This window comes from Schistocerca nitens, chromosome 7 (genome assembly GCF_023898315.1).
Source record: "Schistocerca nitens isolate TAMUIC-IGC-003100 chromosome 7, iqSchNite1.1, whole genome shotgun sequence".
NCBI lineage: Eukaryota > Metazoa > Arthropoda > Insecta > Orthoptera > Acrididae > Schistocerca > Schistocerca nitens.
The window spans coordinates 3,945,017-3,963,588 of record NC_064620.1 but is presented as its reverse complement, the minus strand read 5'-3'; the positions used below and the strand labels follow the sequence as shown (position 1 = coordinate 3,963,588).

General features: G+C 41.1%; 1 pseudogene; it reads right to left on the bottom strand.

Annotated features, from left to right (window-relative positions):
* Positions 1-7,920, bottom strand: part of LOC126195167 (twinfilin-1-like) — a 111,531-nt pseudogene extending 103,611 nt beyond the window's left edge.
* Positions 7,921-18,572: the final 10,652 nt, after the last annotated feature.

The window sequence follows — 18,572 nt, the reverse complement described above, 5'->3', positions numbered from 1 at the left end:
ACCTACGGAACACTACTGGAAGTTTATTTTCAGATCCAACATGGGGTGCAGTCGGCTGAACCTAAGTAAAAAAGGTCCATCGTTTGGCACGATGTGTTGTTGTTGTGGTCTTCAGTCCTGAGACTGGTTTGATGCAGCTCTACATGCTACTCTATCCTGTGCAAGCCTCTTCATCTCCCAGTACCTACTGCAACCTACATCCTTGTGAATCTGTTTAGCGTATTCATCTCTTGGACTCCCTATGCGATTTTTACCCTGCACGCTGCCCTCCAATACTAAATTGGTGATCCATTGATGCCTCAGAACATGTCCTACCAACCGGTCCCTTCTTCTAGTTAAGTTGAGCCACAAACTTCTCTTCTCCCCAGTCCTACTCAATACCTCCTCATTAGTTATATGATCTACCCATCTAATCTTCAGCTTTCTTCTGTAGCACCACATTTGGAAAGCTTCTATTCTCTTCTTGCCCAAACTATTTATCGTCCATGTTTCACTACCATCCATGGCTAAGCTCAATACAAATACTTTCAGAAACGACTTCCTGACACTTAAATCAATACTCGATGTTAACAAATTTCTCTTCAGAAACGCTTTCCTTGCCATTGCCAGTCTACATTTTATATCCTCTCTACTTCGACCATCACCAGTTATTTTGCTCCCCAAATAGCAAAACACCTTTACTACTTTAAATGGCTCATTTCCTAATCTAATTCCCTCAGCATCACCCGACTTAATTTGACTACATTCCGTTATCCTTGTTTTGCTTTTGTTGATGTTCATCTTATACCCTCCTTTCATGACACTGTCCATTCCGTTCAACTGCTCTTCCAAGTCCTTTGCTGTCTCTGACAGAATTACAATATCATCGGCGAACCTCAAAGTTTTTATTTCTTCTCCATGGACCTTGATACCTACTCCGAATTTTTCTATTGTTTCCTTTACTGCTTGCTCAATATACAGATTGAATAACATCGGGGACAGGCTACAACCCTGTCTCACTCCCTTCCCAACCACTGCTTCCCTTTCGTGCCCCTCGACTCTTACAACTGCCATTTGGTTTCTGTACAAATTGTAAATAGCCTTTCGCTACCTGTATTTTACCCCTGCCACCTTCATAATTTGAAAGAGAGTATTCCAGTCAACATTGTCAAAAGCTTTCTCTAAGTCTACAAATGCTAGAAACGTAGGTTTGCCTTTCCTTAATCTAGCTTCTAAGATAAGTAGTAGAGTCAGTATTGCCTCACGTGTTAGAATATTTCTACGGAATCCAAACTGATCTTCCCCGAGGTCAGCTCCAACCAGTTTTTCCATTCGTCTGCAGAGAATACGCGTTAGTATTTTGCATCCGTGACTTATCAAACTGATTGTTCGGTAATTTTCACATCTGTCAGCACCTGATTCTCTTTGGGATCGGAATTATTATATTCTTCTTGAAGTCTGAGGGTATTTCGCCTGTCTCATACATCTTGCTCACCAGATGGTAGAATTTTGTCAGGACTGGCTCTCCCAAGGCTATCACTAGTTCTAATGGAATGTTGTCTGCTCCCGGGGCCTTGTTTCGACTTTGGTCTTTCAGTGCTCTGTCAAACTCTTCACGCAGTATCGCATCTCCCATTTCATCTTCATCTACATCCCCTTCCATTTCCATAATATTGCCGTCACGTACATTGCCGTTGTATAGGCGCTCTATATACTCCCTCCACCTTTCTGCTTTCCCTTCTTTGCTTAGAACTGGGTTTCCATCTGAGTTCTTGATATTCATACAAGTGGTTCTCTTTTCTCCATAGGTCTCTTTAATTTTCCTGTAGGCAGTATCTATATTACCCCTAGTGATATACGCTTCTACATCCTTACACATGTCCTCTAGCCATCCCTGCTTAGCCATTTTGCAGTTCCAGTCGATCTTATTTTTGAGACGTTTGTATTCCTTTTTGCCTGCTTCATTTACTGCACTTTTATGTTTTCTCCTTTCATCAATTAAATTCAATATTTCTTCTGTTACCCAAGGATTTCTACTAGCCCTCGTCTTATTATCTACTAGGTCCTCTGCTGCTTTCACTACTTCATCTCTCAAAGCTACCCATTGTTCTTCTACTGTATTTCTTTCCCCCATTCCTGTCAATTGTTCCCTTATGCTCTCCCTGAAACTCTGTACATCCTCTGGTTCTTTCTGTTTATCCAGGTCCCATCTCCTTAAATTTCCACCTTTTTGCAGTTTCTTCAGTTTTAATCTACAGTTCATAGCCAATTGATTGTGATCAGAGTCCACATCTGCCCCTGGAAATGTCTTACAATTTAAAACCTGGTTCCTACATCTCTGTCTTACCATTATTTAATCTATCTGAAACCTGTCAGTATCTCCAGGCTTCTTCCATGTATACAACCTTCTTTTATGATTCTTGAACCAAATGTTAGCTATGATTAAGTTGTGCTCTGTGCAAAATTCAGGCGGCTTCCTCTTTCATTTCTTAGCCCCAATCCATATTCACCTATTACGTTTCCTTCTCTCTTTTCCTACTACCGAATTCCAGTCACCCATGACTATTAAATTTTCGTCTCCCTTCACTACCTGAATAGTTTCTTTTATTTCATCATACATTTCTTCAATTTCTTCGTCATCTGCAGAGCTAGTTGGCATATAAACGTGTACTACTGTAGTGGGCGTGGGCTTCGTGTCTATCTTGGCCACAATAATGCGTTCACTATGCTGTTTGTAATAGCTTACTCGCACTCCTATTTTTTATTCATTATTAAACCTACTCCTGCATTACCCTTATTTGATTTTGTGTTTATAGCCCTGTATTCACCTGACCAGAAGTCTTGTTCCTCCTGCCACCGAACTTCACTAATTCACACTACATCTTACTTTAACCTATCCATTTCCCTTTTTAATTTTTCTAACCTACCTGCCCGATTAAGGGATCTGACATTCCACGCTCCGATCCGTAGAACGCCAGTTTTCTTTCTCCTGATAACGACGTCCTCTTGAGTAGTCCCCGCCCGGAGATCCGAATGGGGGACTATTTTACCTCCGGAATAATTTACCCAAGAGGACGCCATCATCATTTAATCATTATGGCACGATAGCAATCTCAAATGGACTTGTATATAGAGTTCCCATTTATTATTTTCCTTACGCTGTCTAGATGTATTCCATGGGTTTCAATATGCTGTAAGAAAAATTTGGTATCCGAATTTTGATCTTCATAAGTTGGTACTTACGACAGCATCCAGAATTTCACGTATTACGCTGTCTATAAGTTCAGTATGATCTTGCCATATTTTTGTCGCTATTAGGAAATTGTTCACAAAGAGGGATACCCTATTAACCAATTCTGGGCCTAGTACAGATATGGCTCTGCATTAATGACACCTGAACAAGCGTTTAAGAAGGAGGATAACACATTAAACTGATAGTTTCTACCTCCATAGACAAAGTAGGTATATTTCCACTACTCCTCAGATAGAGGAATTTGCGAACTGGAGGTAGAGAGATCTGTACTACTTAGATATTTAATTCCATGGAGCTTTTGTATTTGTTCCTCGGTATCTTCTGGCTGGGTCCAGACAGGCACAAAGATCTTATTAATTTATTAATTGCTCGGGCATTTATAACCAGCCTGGTATTCCCTCCTGGTTTCGCTACTGCAAGTAGTGGCCTGCTCACGGATGATTCAGTTGCGTTCCAACTCAGCAAATTTCCTTATTGCCCCAGTGATGTCAGGGCTTTTGCTCATGGAATGGAGTAGCAATTGTAACAGAAGATTTCATGTCGAATGATATGAAGGTGGCAATTATAACCTCCTATTTAACTAGACCTTCCTTCAAAGCCTTCTGAATACGATAAAAAGTTCTTGCTAAATCAGACTGCTGATCACCGCTTAAATATTTATATTCATCTACTTTATTAATGGTTTGTTCCCTTAACACAGATAATGGCACTTATCTCAAGTGCTGCCCGTGTGTACTACTAGTCTTACTCCTGATCAGTTTTATTTCTATGCCTCTGTGATATTTACCTCGGCCAGTAACTGTTTTCATAATTTCACGTTCACCACAGCACAGTCAAATACAACGTGGCATTTCCTGGAAGAACTGTCAATCACATCATCCCTTTGTCGAACCAATCTACATGTAAAATACAATCTGTAACCGAAGAATTAATAAGTACAAATATGTACTGTTTTGCTAAATTTCCCAGCTTAACAGGTAATTACGAGATCTAGTGCCTCAAGTCTCCAGAATCTTGCAGTGAGTGTGGATGGTTTCAATAGCTACATCTACATCTACATCCATACTCCGCAAGCCACCTGACGGTGTGTGGCGGAGAGTACCTTGAGTACCTCTATCGGTTCTCCCTTCTATTCCAGTCTCGTATTGTTCGTGGAAAGAAGCATTGTCGGTATGCTTCTGTGTGGGCTCTAATCTCTCTGATTTTATCCTCACGGTCTCTTCGCGAGATATACGTAGGAGGGAGCAATATACTGCTTGACTCTTCAGTGAAGCTATGTTCTCGAAACTTCAACAAAAGCCCGTACCGAGCTACTGAGCGTCTCTCCTGCAGAGTCTTCCACTGGAGTTTATCTATCATCTCCGTAACGCTTTCGCGATTACTAAATGATCCTGTAGCGAAGCGCGCTGCTCTCCGTTGGATCTTCTCTATCTCTTCTATCAACCCTATCTGGTACGGATCCCACACTGCTGAGCAGTATTCAAGCAGTGGGCGAACAAGCGTACTGTAACCTACTTCCTTTGTTTTCGGATTGCATTTCCTTGGGATTCTTCCAATGAATCTCAGTCTGGCATCTGCTTTACCAACGATCAACTTATATGATCATTCCATTTTAAATCACTCCCAGATAATTTATGGAATTAACTGCTTCCAGGTGCTGACCTGCTATTTTGTAGCTAAATGATAAGAGATCAATCTTTCTATGTATTCGCAGCACATTACACTTGTCTACACTGAGATTCAATTGCCATTCCCTGCACCATGCGTCAATTCGCTGCAGATCCTCCTGCATTTCAGTACAATTTTCCATTATTACAACCTCTCGATATACCACAGCATCATCCGCAAATAGCCTCTGTGAACTTCCGATGCCATCCATAAGGTCATTTATGTATATTGGGAATAGCAACGGTCCTACGACACTCCCCTGCGGCACACCTGAAATCACTCTTAATTCGGAAGACTTCTCTCCATTGAGAATGACATGCTGCGTTCTGTTATCTAGGAACTCTTCAATCCAATCACACAATTTGTGACAGGGACGTTGGTCTGTGTCACACTCCTGGGCTGGGGGTGATGTGGCCTTCTGCAGGCACCCCAGCAAGGACAAAGGTAGCTGGTATTTCCTCTCATACTAATGGGATGCCGGCCAAGTGTGGAGCTGCCTCAGCTGTCTGGAGTCTTACGTGGCAGGCAGTCATTCATGCCGTAGCAGAGGCAGAAACGTTTGCGTCATCGGCGTGACGCAGAGTACCATAGGCTCGACATTATATCTCTGCGCAGCTGTTCAGTGATGACGGGCTGGTTCAAATCTCTTGCTTCTTCGTGCTGATTTCTGATGTTTACCAAGGTTAGAGTGTCGCACCAAAACATCTGGAATGCGTCGGTGATGCCCTGGCTGACGTAATTCTGTCGTAATACTCCTGCAGGCTGCTTCACGAATTGGGTGAGTTTTCTGTCGTCGCAGAATAGTTTATCACGCAGTCCCCTGGTCCGGTGTGACCACCTTGGTGGCCTGGTTTTAAAATGGCTTTTCTCTGCCGGTTTCTTGTGTCATTTTGTAACTTTATTCTTTTACATTATTGTTGTCAGGCTCTTACCTAGATATGCAGTTTTCGGCGACTATGACGTTCTAGCGTGTCGATCTTTACAATGAACTGCATCGGACTGAAATTCATTTCTAATGTCATTTGTGTTGTCATATCGTACCAGCTACATCGGTTTGTTACTGCACTTACCCCACTTCGTGATCATCATCTCGGGGTATAAGTAGACCGCAATTAGTTTCCCAGTGCTGATGTAAATGGGCGACTGCCTTTCTCTGCGACATTTCTGTCAAGAACCTGATTGCCCCAGTTTTCATCAGTTTGATGCCAACGATGTCAGTTTTTCCACTGACTGTGTGCTGCTATTTGCGCCATCAGGGCAGTATCTACTGTCATTGAATCTTAGTCTGCATCTGCTTGAATGATTATAATGATTCTGATGGTGGCTGTTCTGTCCTCCTGGCACAGTGTGCAGCTCGGTAGGATTTACATCTTGATTTGGCCCAGAATTGTGACTTTTGGTGTCGCTGTATTTAAATTTTACACTGTGTGTCCGTATTTTCACCCTCTATGAATGAGATTAAAGGATTCAAGTACAGACAGGAATTTCTCAAGATTTGTTTTGGGAAAGAACTAAGACTTTCCTCTTACGTTTCTGGGCCGTTTCGTCCTTAATATTCTCAATATATCATAGTGAGATATGGCGATATCCCAGTACCTTGTTTTGTTGGTGTATTTCCACAAGCTACCTCGACGGGCATGAAACAGTTTAGTGTTGAAATCCTCATTGTTGTGTCGTTCCTGTATTCCCACAGACCAGTATTTTGCTACAAAACACTTCTCAAATCTGTCTTGTGTCTGGTAATACTCGGCTACCTCTTAAGGGCAGAATAGGGCGTGTTCGTCACTGTAACGACTAACAAAACCTTTTTTCTGAGGATTGTACCAGGAACACAGCAATGGTCTGCAGAACGCTCAAATGAATAGAATTTTATGAACATTTATTTAAGACAAAAAGGAATTACGGACATTGGCTGCGAGCGGGCATTCATTTAAATCCACGAAGAAATTTGAAAATTTGCGCTGGGCCAAGATTCGAGAACTTGTCTCTTGCTTACTAGGCAGATTCGCTGACCAATGTGCCATTTTTTCCTAGGAATTGAGTTCCACGGTTTGGTCGGCTCCTTGCTTTTGCGAATTTTAGCTGGTGAAGATTTGTTTTCGGATGAACTGCATCATACAATGCAGCTTCCATGAGCTCGTCTCCACCATGTATTTTCACCTTTTGTGTAACTGAGAGAGCAATATCCTGTCTCAACGTATCCAGAACAGGACCTTTTCAGCTTGAATACAACATTCTCTCCTTTATCGAAAACTAGTACCCTGGCATTGAATATATGAAACACTATGGTTTCCATGTAATCCCCTTCATGAGTGTGCTTGAAATTGTATAAGTGATAGCGGGCGTTATTAGTAAGAACTTACTGGCTTCATTTAGCTACAGGAACATTTCTAGCAGTGGCAAGATGTTTGTTTTCTTCATCGAGATCTATCCTTACCTGTACGTAGTTGTATGCGGCATCAAGCTTGCCGAGCTACTTTTGTGATGGGAAAGGCAACTCCTGACACAGTCTGGTGTCTGGCGTCAGCATTGACACCAGCTTCAGTGCATTTGAGTTCTGCTAGCTCTTCTTCGGCTGTTGTCAAAGGCGCTGGCTCCTTTGCAGCCTGTTTATGACGCATAAAACCATGTAATGCAATGCCTTCCAAAGTTGTACCATGAAGTTCTTGTTTCATCTGACCACTACCGAATTCTTTTCTAAGTATAGCTTTCTTGATGCATAAAGCATTTCCTGACGGATACGAGAGCTGTCTGGCGACCAGCTAATGACGACCCATTCATAGCCAGACGTATTTTTTGACTCCAACCTCTATAATATGTATGATGGCTGCTCATCTTCGACAAGAGGAATAATACCGTTGTCAAAATCTTCTTGCCATGTTCCAACTGCCTCTTTAAATGTTGCCAAAGAAAGTTACTCGTTCTCTATAGAGACCTTAATACAGGAATATTTCTTCCTTCACATTTTCAAAAAGCTTTTTGAGGGCATCATTTGCGCGTTTTACCGTCTGATGAGACATTTAATACTGTAGTAAATATAAATATAGAAACAAAATACTTCCCAACGCTCCTTTTCGGAAAACCAACAAAAGTCTTCAATGCCATCGAGACACCGTATTCATCGCAACGGCATGGAGTCACCTAGCACGCCTCCCAACAGAAACAAATTTCTAAATCAGCCCCTTACACATTATCCTCTTGACTGGCATCTTTTCGCGAATTCTTGTAACAGTTCGAGCCTGATGTGCATCTGCACTGAAGGGATAACTAGCTGCGCTCGCCTTATATATATATATATATATATATATATATATATATATATATATATATATATATATATAGTGGCTGCCGATTCAAAATGGCGTCTGTTCTTTTGGACATCTTCGAAAGAATAGACACCACACACACAACACACACACACACACACACACACACACACACACACACACACACACACACACATATATATATATATATATATATATATATATATGTGTGTGTGTGTGTGTGTGTGTGTGTGTGTGTGTGTGTGTTGTGTGTGTGTGGTGTCTATTCTTTCGAAGATGTCCAAAAGAACAGACGCCATTTTGAATCAGCAGCCACTATGAATTAAGACACAAAGTAATTGCAGACATTGGCTGTGAGCAGGGATTGATTTAAATCAATCTCCTGTTTATCGGGCAGATGCACTGAACACTGTACCATCGAGACACAATGCATGGACTACCCTAACACGTCTCCCACCAGACTAAAATTCTCATCTTACCCAAGCAAAACTAACGCAGTGCCCCACGTCAACTATCCTCGTTACTCGCGGCATTTCACCGATTTCCGTAACAGTTCGTACCCGGTGTGTATCAGCCCTGAAGAGATCTTTGGTCGTCCTCACCTTACTTATATATGTCCAAAAGAACAGACACCATTTTGATCCAGCAGGCACATGAGTTAAAACACAAAGCAATTACACACATTGGCCTCGTGCTAGAGTAGAACGCGCACTTGCAATGAACACTGTGTCTGGATGGCTCAGTGGTGCCAGCGTGGTAGCTCAGCATGTTTTCGGACAGAGGGAAAGACTGGCCTATGTAATAAGAAAAAAATAAAAAATAAACTGAGTGAAAGGATCAACGATGAACTTGGAACGGGTGTCACGTGACGTCCGCCCCTGCCAAACGCTACCAATACTACTGTACAAAATGAAAAAAGTGGTCAGCGCATCTGCCTAATAAGCAGGAGACCTGGGTTCGAATCCCGGTCCGCCACAAATTTTCAAATTTCTCATTGATTTGAATCAATGCGCGCTCACAGCCAATGTCTGTAATTCCTCTGTCTTAATTCATAGTGGCCGCTGGATCAAAATGAATAATCTTTTGTGTGAGAAAATCACCTGTAACTGCTGAAGTCTGCTCAAATTTTCCTCCAGCAGCGCAGAAGTAACGAGGGTGCAGCCCCATATTACTTGGTGCATCGAGCAGTAACGCCAACATCTCACATTGCCTCACTGCAGCTTGGCTCACGTGGGTTCAAAATTGTGAATACGTTTCGAGCTCTGAACCACTGCCTGCTTATAATGCACCAATCCTTTACCACAGATAATTATTTTTTCTCTTTTTTGGTTTGCTCACTGATGGCGTTGCACCACAGTTCCACATGTTGTTCCAATTTTCGTTTCATTTTACAGTTCCAGTTCTGCATAACTGATTGGACGATCCTGTTCAGACGTAACATCATTTTTCATTCTACCGGTTGCTTGTTGGAACTTTGTATGTATTCTTTCAGTGATCAGTGAGTCATTTCCCGACATCCAGGAAGCTAATTCATCTGTAAATTTTTGTTGTTGTAAATAATATTGTTCGTGTATTGATTTCCCTGTTCGGCAGCAACATGGTTTACCCAATCTGAGGGCAGTCTAACAGTTTCAGATAGTAATTTTGCACCTGTTTGATTTTAAGGACTTCATTGCTTAATTTCTGCACGGATTCTGGCAGACGTGCTGGTGCTGACTCTAACGCTAAAATTTCAGCTGATAATCGCTCTGACACATCGTCTTTCTTTGGACAAATTTCGGTCGAGTATAATATTTTCTTTTTCCGAAATTTCTATCGCTAATTCCTCATGCTTTTCTGAAGTCCTTCTGCTCTGCAGACAGAGTCACTTGCTCTAACGAAATTTCACCTACGCGTTGTAAGACTATGGGCATTGTCGAAAAGATTAACTCTTATTCCTTAAAGAGTTCTGTTAATGGATCAGTCGACTGATGATTGACTTCCCTGAGCGGTAGATTCTTCCAACGCAGAGTTAATTCGACTTCCCTAATCTAAGTGCAATACATCTCTAGTTGTTTCGATATTTTTCCTATAACACGCAGATGAACAAAATTCCAAAAAATTAAACTTTCCTCACTACCAGAATAATTAGTACATTCAATGACTGATAATAGTAATAGTAGCGTCGTTATAACCTTATTATAATATACAATCTAGCAGCCCCTGTCCCTGTTGTTGACACTACCCAATTTATCAAACACTTGTCTCATTAATATACTGACTGACAAAAAAGATGAAGCTCCCAGAAGTGAAGAAGAAAGTTTATGGAAAAGTGGCGGGTTCAGAGCGTATGTGTTTGAGCTTTAGCGTCTCATTTCATCTTCTCACTATCGATACCTTCTAGCTCGCATCTTACCATGTGACTTGAGGCGTAGCGCCGTATACCGATCCTGCCTTGGAGGCGGTTAAGTGGGAGATGTGTCTCAGAGCTAGATAGTTACAGATGGTGACGCGAGACTGGACGCGCATGTAGTTTAAGTATCAGCCGATAGAGGACAATATTGCATAGGGGACTGTGATTTTAGTTTCGATTGTGCCCACTAGAGTGCACTAAAGTAATAGAATGTTTTTCATAAACTGTTCTAGTATTTTCATAAAGTGTTATTATGTCTTTTCGTGTAGGTAAAATGTTGTAAATGTGTTTTAGCAGTGTGAATGATACGTGAGTGTGGTTTAAGGTTAATATGAAGATAATTGTTTAACGAGTTATGTAGTGGGATTTAGTGTTGGAACATTTCGAAGAAGTATGGATGTGGAAAAAGGGGATTTTTGTAGAATAGATCCGTAAAGTAAGTTTATGGTAAAGGGAAAGTTAATTCAGGTATAAATAACAATAGTAAATAACTTTATGCATAAGCAAAACTTCAGCATATTAAATAATTACGTCGGTAAAAAGTGCAGTCGTTAGGTTTACTATTTCGCGATTGGTTACCGATGAAAAGCGCGGATTGACGCGGGAGAGTGTTGTTTTGCTGTCGGCTGTTGAGTAAACTGACCGATGGTAAGGCAATATTCTTCGCGCGCCTTTTTCTGCTGGTAGAGAAGACTTAGAGTGTTCTAGAGAGGAGTCGAAGCCTAGCCTTGAAACAGTTCGGACGTGTGTAGGAGTAGTTCCGATGGGAACGATAAGTTGCCGGATGTAGCAGTGTTTCATACATCAAAAGTGCGGTAAAGTGACGGCATGATTATTCCGATGAGTGTGTAGAAATTTCGGAATTTTTAAGTGAATTTTGTGACGAGAAAAGACATATATTCCGCGTGGCGTATTGAGCGGGTCGGTGGCTAAAAACTGCGACTGCATTTGGTACCGACAGACTTAATATTTGGCGAGCATTCTCAATCAAAAACAATACATATTTATGTAGCTATTACGTTTTCGGGAAATGCAACACCATAAACTTGCTAACGTGAGTGAAAGGGTTTGTGAGTGACTGTGTTAAGATACTGTTCACCTAAGTTTGAGAATATATCAATTGAGGACAAAATTTCCAACCTTTCATTTCGCGTGAAAACTTTCTCCCGAAACGTAGATTAGTGACTTTAATTGCAGCCTGGTTCACGTCGAAGTACATTAGCTTTCGCCCGGCTTCCCTACTGATGATATGCTGAGACAATGTTCACAGGTAGGTGCAGGTTCGTCGTAAAGGGACGGAAGGAACCGCGCCGCCGCAGACTCTATGTGATTCTAGGGCCAACTTATTGTACTGTCTGCCCTGGTTCTATGTGTTTCTAAAGTGACTTGTATTAATAAGCGGGCCCCGGATTTTTTTCTTAGTTTTTGCGCTTGTATGTAAGTTGTTCTATGGAAGAGAACAAGCTCTTTCTGAATTTTAATATTTGTTTTCACTGCGTTTCACAAGCTGGTGTACCCTCTGGTATTATTACTATTCAGTCCTTTAAGTTTCCTAAGTTACGACCTCCAGGTAATGGTAAGACCTTAGCGAGTTGTTATTTGTATTCCTTCCTGGAGGAATTTACAGCTCCCTTTGAGTAGTTCTCTTTTACGCCTCACATTTTTAGGAAGGCTTATTTCGTAGGACCCATGGCCTTATTGGGAAGGTTCTATAAGGGCAATATTGGTTAAAGAAGAATTTTCAATTATAGTGTATTTCGGTGAGTCATTTCTATGTTCGTTTTTGGTTGACAGCACCAACTAAGATGCTGTGAGAGCTTTCCGTGTTGGCGGCTTACTGCCACATAAGCCTGGCTTGCTTGCGAGTGTGTTTTCGCCTCTCGAGCGTTTCCTAGCGCGGCTTGCTATTTGTTTGGAGTTGCGTGTCCTGTCTGCGCTCAAGCTGAGTACCTTATGTTATCTGAGTTGCACTGCAAATGAAACTTTTCTGTAGGTCAAAAGGCGTTAATCTCATTAATTACTTCCGCACGGGGAATTTTCCGTTTAATTTTATTGTCCCTTTTAACAGATTATGTAACTTTTCTCTAAATCTTATTTTAAATTATTTGGTGTAAACCCTTCGAGTAAGCCGTAAAGGAGAACTGTTATATCTTGTTAAATGGTTAATATTTATCATTTGGTTGTGTGCCTAATACTTGGTTTTAAGCTCGCTCACAGAACTTTATCTAAGACTCAGTTTTCATTACTTTTATTTTTATGGTTTATTTAAATTTTTAAATATAACTTTTTTAAAGCCATAATTATAAAAGTCTTATCTTCTAGCATCTTGTTTAAGTTCATTATTACTGTAATTGAGTGACTGTGTTATTCACCATTTTGCACACTTTCAAGTGTGTAAATTTAAAAAGGCAATTTATCTTGGAATTTTCCTACCTACTTTTCTTAAAGGGGACCTGTTGTTACTTTGAAAAATAAGGGCCTCGTGCTTCCATGTCGTTTTCCATCATTTTACTCGTACGGGGGCACTACACAGATGATCACAAGAACGAATCCAATTTACCGTTCGTAATGGAAACAATGGTCATCCAGTGAGCGGCGAGCCGCAGCTCGTGGCTGCTCATAATGCGACGCCGTACAGCGGCAGTCCTCGTTTCCTGGTCACGGAACAACGCCTAATGCAGCCGTTTGTATTGTGGTGTCAACGGCCGCTTAACGCTCTGGTCAGTATACAGGGGATAGGTAAAATAATGTGCGCACCTGTACTTACTTGGGGTTGGTTCATTAATAAGGGCTTTAATACAGCTGCGATTCTTCTTGGAATACTTGCATACAATGATTGTATAGTCCCCAGTGGAATGTTATGCCGTTGTTTGATCAGAACCTCTTGTGACTCCTGTAGTGACGAGGGAGCCGGAAATTTGTTCCAGAGTCTGCCCTCCAATACCGCCCACAAGGGTTCTTTAATGTTAACGTCCGCGGACTGTGTTGGCCAGGGAAGAAGCTGCACTTCAGCTGTGTGAATGGGTGGATTGTAGTCCTGAAATATGGCATCGTTGTTGGGAGACAACACCTGAATCCCGGGGTGCACCTGATCACCTAAAATGATCACATAATCGTTGGCTGTAACACCGCCTTTGAGAGTAATGACGTGATCAGCAGAATACCATGATACGGCTGCCCGCACTATCACACTTCCACCTCCGTGCTTAACCGTTGGCATCAAGCAATCAGGATTGTATCCTTCTTTTGGCGATCTTCAGACGTAGACACGGCGCGATGTTGTAAATACCGAAAACGTTGACACGTCGGCCCATGTGACGTGTTTCCAGTGATCAGCCTTCCAGGATTAATGCTCCTGATCCCACGGTTTACGCTTCTCTGCGTTGGTTCTCGTATTAATGGTTTCGGTGTAGCAGCTCGCCCACGAATACTCACTTTATGGAGCTCTCGGTGGACAGTGTCGATAGATACGGGCTATCGAAGATGGATATTGAGCTCTGCAGTCACTTTAGGCGACTTAGTTTTGCGTTGTTTTGACTCAGTTAGTGTTAGCGTACGACGCTCTCTGTCATTTAGTTTTGATTTGCGCCCACTATTACGTTTACACGATGATGCCTTTCCACGCTTTGTGTAGGTTGTCATGACTGTTGAAACAGTTGCTCTTGAAATATTAAATAAGCTGGCTGTCTCGGTTCCTGATGCTCCAGCTAATCGGGACCCCACGATATCTTTGGAATTCTGTTAGGTCTTTCATTGAATGTCGATCTTGACATATGCATGCAAATACGAAGTGTACACTGCTTGTAAAAAACCTGCACTGATGCCTAGTCCGTACTGAACATGAACACTCCAGCGCGACACGTGCATTACCTGCGTTGTTGACCGTCAAACACAACAATTCCATTGCCACCACTGTTCACATTATTTTGCCCATCCCCTGTACCTCTAGTGCAGCTGCTGCTGGGGAGTGCATTACTTATACTCGGATGACAGGCGCACATTTGGTTATATGATGCGTATTTGATGTGCTTGGTGCTGCAGTCATGGACTGTGCGGCTGGTCCCGGTGGAGGTTAGAGTCCTCCCTCGGGCATGGGTGTGTGTGTCTGTCCTTAGGATAATTTAGGTTAAGTAGTGTGTAAGCTTAGGGACTGATGACCTTAGCAGTTCAGTGCAATAAGATTTCACACACATTTGAAGATTTTATGTGCTTGGTGCACAATAAGGCAATCCGCCTTTGTGCTGGTCGGTCGGAACCTTGATTACAAGTATATATGCCCTGACTTTCCGACGCAGTCCAACATCTGGCCTCTGTCATATCTGGATGCCCTGCAAATCTGAATACTGCACGATTTGAGCTGGCTGCCATATGGAGTCACACAATGAAAGACCTTTCACGCTCTGTCACGTGATGATTACGCTGTCTCACGCGAGTACACGGATCTTAGATGTGATCACTCAACATCTGACGTTGTTCACTCCCCTTGTAAACCTACCACGCCAGATATCGACGCTAAGCACTAACAACTCAAATATACTACGGTGGCCATTTGCTCACAGAGAATGTCAGCTTATTCAAATAGATACCGGTGGTGATGTACGAGTATATGATTATATTGACATTTTCTCACGTCTTCTGGGTTCTTTAATTTTTTTAGGAAATACACATGGACAGACAGTCGCATAAATTATACTATGACATTAACACTTTATTACATTGTATACCCGTACTTTTCCATTCACAAACCACCTTTTACTATCACGATAATTGTAGTCTGATCCGTCTGGTGCTTATCTACGACAAGCATCATTTCGCCCTACGACTTATTTCGATACGTATCGGTAGCAGATACAACTCCACCCCATCGTTGGTACTACTAAAAAACTGTCAACTGTGTTAAGACAGAGAAACAATCAGCGGTACATTGAAATGAGGTGAAAATTCCTGTTTGATGTTATCGACATGCGCAGTATGTTGAACTCATTCCATAGATACTTCTACTCTAACTATTAGCAGTTGCACAAACTGCCAACGACGCGGCTGCTGAGATTTCTGATCAATGATTATCAGCAACGCTTCAGTCACTTTGTCTGTACAGGGTGTTTCAGAAGTGATGGTAAATTTCAGGGATATGACAGCAATGACCATTCTAAACAATAAAGTCAACTAAACATGGGCTCTAAAACGCATGACTTAAGAGCAATGAGCAGTTCCTGATCATCAATATTGTGAAGCAAATCTCATCTACTACAAGCTCTTTGCTTTCCATATTTTGGGAAGTGGTAATATGGACCAAAACAACAAAAAAATGTCCAGTAAACATGTGCGCTAAAATGCATACCTTAACAGCTATGAGCAAAAGTCAACCGTCTGAGAAAGCGCTATTTAGGAATAATTGTCTCTCGCGATTCTCTTTCGGCGTTCGCTCCGATGCTGCAAAAGTTCCACCGCAGAAGAATTTATGTTTTCAGTGAATTTTAAAGACTTGACAAGGACGTCTGCCACCAAAGAAGTAAAAGAAGGAAAATGAAGCGAGAGACAAGGGCAGAATTACAAAGCGTTTCGATCAAAGAGAAATTTCCCCGAGAATAAATGGCGAGACGCCTACTGAATAAGTATGGAAATTACTTATTCTATATTCAGCAGTGTAGATACAAAGGTTTTTGAAATACTTTCCCATTGCGCAAAGAATTCGTCATGTCACCAGACGCGTGGGCTCGTACCAACTCGACATACTGCTCGTGTGAGTTAAAACCTTTGCAGGGGCTATCGCTTTTTCTACGCTCTTCGGAATGTCACTTACCAAAAACTATTTTCTGCCATAATACGCTATTTTCCATTTAATAACCGAAAGTACTGAGTCACAATATTCAGAAATAAATGTTACCGGTGTAGTTTATAACTAAATTTTCATTTGTAAGAATGAAGAACAATGCAGTGAAATTTTCAAATCATAGCACAGAGTAGTTGAAGACAACACAGCAATTACATCAAAACGTAGTTGAAATTACTTCCCCTACAACTATGGTCTGTTTCGAAACACAGAACCGTCAGTTAGTTCCATCACCATCTGCACTGTTGCCATGGAAAATCTGGCATTGAGAAATGAAGGTTACAGAAAAGGAAATAAACTCGAAGAAAGCAGTAACTGCAATCAGCAATATTCCTTTGAAATGAGCCAAGCATTACTGTAATTATAGTACCAGTTCGTTTATTACCGCCATCAATGCTGTGTTGCTGTCTGATGTTGCTAACTAGCTAATTAAAAAGGTAAAATTTCATTGCGATCCGTGAAAAATCAGCCAAATACTATTTTGGACCAATTACTAGGGAATTAAACTGGTGTTAAGGCCCTTAAATAACAGAAAGGAGTCATAACACTCTAATTAAAGATCCAGAGTAAGTAACTTAGTATTCTAATTGTTGGTGTTCCGTCTGTATCTCGTCATTCATTCTCCTTTTCTTGCACAAGAGTACTGAATGACTGATGTGATACTGCAACAGTAATTATATGCGGCTCACATTCTGGGGAAAGCCTTACGGTATAACGTAACTCTGAAGGTTTGAATTCAATATCGCTCATTAAATTTTAATTAGACTTTCATTTGCCACCAAGACGACGAGAAAGCTTCGAACTACCTATAAATGTGAAATTATATCCATAAATTGATACCGTAACCTCATCATAAATAACTGTACGTTACATTGCCACAATAAAAAGAAGTCCTTTCTAAATGGTTTTAAAAGTTACGCAGCAGTATTTCCATTACTGAAAAATTTCTTCAGTTTGATAGTAAAAGAGAGAAAAGAATGTTTTGCTACCATCTCGCAGAATACATTAAATTATGATATGAGGTATATTATTGGTTTCAACTCAAGCCTATCATTCTCTGAAACACTTGGAGTCACTCAATTCTACTAAGAATCTTGTCTGCTGACAGTACTGTCACAGTATACTCTGAGACAGTGCTCTTAAAATAGCTAAATTGAAGTAATACGTAAGCATTATTGAGCTTACAATGAGTATAAATAATAGTGGCTAAACAGGCTAATTACAATTGGAATTACCTGCCATCTGCCGAATAAATCGTAGTACCGCATTCCATGGCACCGAACATGCCCTCTCACGAGAGGGGAAGAGTCGATTATGTGCCGTGGAAACAAAGACGATCAGATGAACAGCAGACAAGCTAGAGAGGACGATTTTCCAAATAATTACATCAGGAAATACTTCAGCTTTGTGTGTCGATACAAGAAAAAATTCAACAAAGCTGTATTCGGGCGCTTAGATATGTGAAATGAAAAGAGTTCCACGATATGTTTTCACAACACGAATACAAAGCAGATCGGGTTATAGATGAGGAAAGTGGCTTCAGGATAATTTTTTTTTCCTTTCCTGATCTATGACCTCGTGGACTAGTTCTGGTCGTCTGTAATTTAATTAAACGTCACTGGATTGTGTTAACTCTCGTGTGCATAATAACAAGTACCACTGCAACACTGGAAAAGAATCGTAATAAGCAGAAAATAATTAAATATGTAGATGATTTAATGAACTCAGTAATTCTGCTTTTAGACGATAATTATTGGATTTACAGTGCATTACACGAATAAATGTGCGGCGTAATTTGAGTTTCGTGAAACTCTGTGCTGTTACGTTAGCACTGATTTCTAGAATTTCAGTAATGATGTTAGGATGTCCTGTTCTGATTAGTCTCTACTCACTTCTTAACCATCACTCCAACACACAGTCTGCAGCCCGACATTTGAAAGGGGGAGAAAAGAGGCAGATGAACAAATCAACTTTTTAAAGAGAAACACGAATGACTTAATCTGCGCCACTAAAATAAAAAGCCTATAGAATAGTTTACAGAATGCACTTCAGGAAAAAAATAACCGAATGGTAAACTAAATAGTGTCAAGTATGACACATGGCTCTGTCACGGAAGGACAAAATTAATTTGGATTTGATGACATCCATCCTAGGCAATTA